This window comes from Pinus tabuliformis, chromosome 1_2 (assembly GCF_031772625.1).
Source record: "Pinus tabuliformis cultivar Carrire ecotype Pingquan chromosome 1_2, CPIR1, whole genome shotgun sequence".
Lineage (NCBI taxonomy): Eukaryota > Viridiplantae > Streptophyta > Pinopsida > Pinales > Pinaceae > Pinus > Pinus tabuliformis.
The window spans coordinates 316,042,612-316,044,783 of NC_142298.1; the positions used below are offsets into that span (position 1 = coordinate 316,042,612).

Here is a 2,172-nt window from a genome sequence, read left to right on the forward strand (position 1 = left end):
ACAATTTTGGAAAAATAAAATGTATACCCACTTCTTTAATATCTTTTTAACAAATTAATGTGCATTAAACTCTTGATTTTACCACTAATTCTCAATTTTGTGTGTGTTTATTAAAATATCCTTCATACGCAGTTATTTTAATTTGTTGACATAAAAAAATGCATCCGATACACTTTCACATGGAACTCACCATGCATAAATCTATGTTTTTGGTGATTTAAGTATGTTTTTGATAATTTAGGTATATTACTATTATAGGTTTTATAGGTTGTTGGGGTTTGTATGAATAAATGTAATAACAATTATAAAAATGATAGACATAAACGATGGAGCAATACAATACAATTAAATTAAATTATTTGAAAATCAAATTACACACTTTTATTTTTTTGGCTTACAATTTCAATTTCATTGTATTCACACAAACTAATAAATTCATATTTTAAACAAATTAAATAATAAGAAATTTACAATATTTAAAATCAGATGGATAATAAAATATTTTATAGTTTTTAAGATAAAATTTGTCCCTCAAATAAGAAGGGGTATTCTAATTTTAATTTAATAGACAACATCATTAGTTGGAGAACTTTATTATGGAGTTGATTTTAGTGTTACTTTTTAAATTTTTCGGATGAACATTTTGAAGTGAAATCTTGATTTGTGTGAAATCGTTGTGCCGAGGTGGGTTGTTTGTCTCACAAACAAGAAAGGGGTATTCTTGTTTTAATTTAATAGACAACACCACTAGTTGGAGAACTTTATTATGGAGTTGTCTTTAGTGCGACTTTTTGAACTTTCTCGCGGAAACTTTGATGGTGAAATCTTGATTTGTGTTATTTAAAATGGTTTTTTGACTATATATATGGATTCAACACCCTCAAACACCCTTAAAGCACTTGGATTGTGGAGGGGTTACCCATCAAACTTGTGATTTCAATAAATTCCTGCCAAATGTTAAGAAATTAGACCAAAAAAACCTACCAGAAAAACTTAAAAAAATAAAAAACAACTTGCTTTATTATTTATTTCGGTATAAATAACTATTAATTAATTGAACCAATTTCTTAAAATAATAACAAAATTTTCCACTCGCTTTATTGTTTATTTCGGTGTAAATAACTATTAAATAATTATTATTTATTTCGGTGTAGATAACTATTAATTAATTCAACAAATTTCTTGAAATATTAACAAAATTTTCCATCGCTTTATTATTTATTTCGGTGTAAACAACTATTAAATAATTATTTATTATTTACTCGCAATTTTCCAAATAATGGTGCAAAATTTTCCACTCGCTTTATTATTTATTTCGGTATAAATAACTATTAATTAAGTCAACTAATTTCCTGAAATAATAACAAAATTGTAAATAACTATTAATTAATTCAACCAGTTTCCTGAACTAATAACAAACTTGTAAATAACTATCAACTAATTCAACCAGTTTCCCGAATTAATAACAAAATCCTCCAATTAATGGTGCTGTCCAGTTTCGAACTGGGAAAGTTAAAAAAATTTGTAAATAACTATCAACTAATTCAACCAGTTTCCCGAATTAATAACAAAATCCTCCAATTAATGGTGCTGTCCAGTTTCGAAATGGTAAAGTTAAAAATTTTCCAATTAATGGGGCTTGCCACACAGGTTCCAACTGGGGAACTTCAAAATTTTCCAATTAATGGGGGGGCTTGCCACACAGGTTCCAACTGGGGAACTTGTCCAGTTTCGAACTGGGAAAGTTAAAAATTAATGGGGTTTGCCACACAGGTTCCAACTGGGGAACTTTAAAATTTTCCAAGTAATGGTGCTGCCCAGGTTCGAACTGGGGACCTTCAGTGTGTAAGACTGACGTGATAACCGACTACACCACAGCACCAGGTGTTGATATTATGATAAGCATATGAATATAACATATCTTACGTCGTTTATATTAATTAAGACTGAAATAAGGAACAATGATGCCACAGAAGTGAATTCTGGAATAGTGAGACTGGGTGGTCAATATAGTTGAGATGAACGACATTATAATTATGATGGCGACAAAAAAGACTATGCGTCGATGCAGATTGTTACAGTTGAAAGAAGAAAAGTAATAATGGAGTTCGGTGCCTTACCCATCCCATCCGGATCGAATTCACCAACAGTAGGTATGGAGGATTCAGGCCG

General features: G+C 29.8%; 1 non-coding gene across 1 annotated transcript; it reads right to left on the reverse strand.

Annotated features, from left to right (window-relative positions):
• Positions 1-1,808: 1,808 nt before the first annotated feature.
• Positions 1,809-1,882, reverse strand: TRNAV-UAC (transfer RNA valine (anticodon UAC)). The gene has a single exon. It is a non-coding gene; the product is annotated as a tRNA-Val (tRNA).
• Positions 1,883-2,172: the final 290 nt, after the last annotated feature.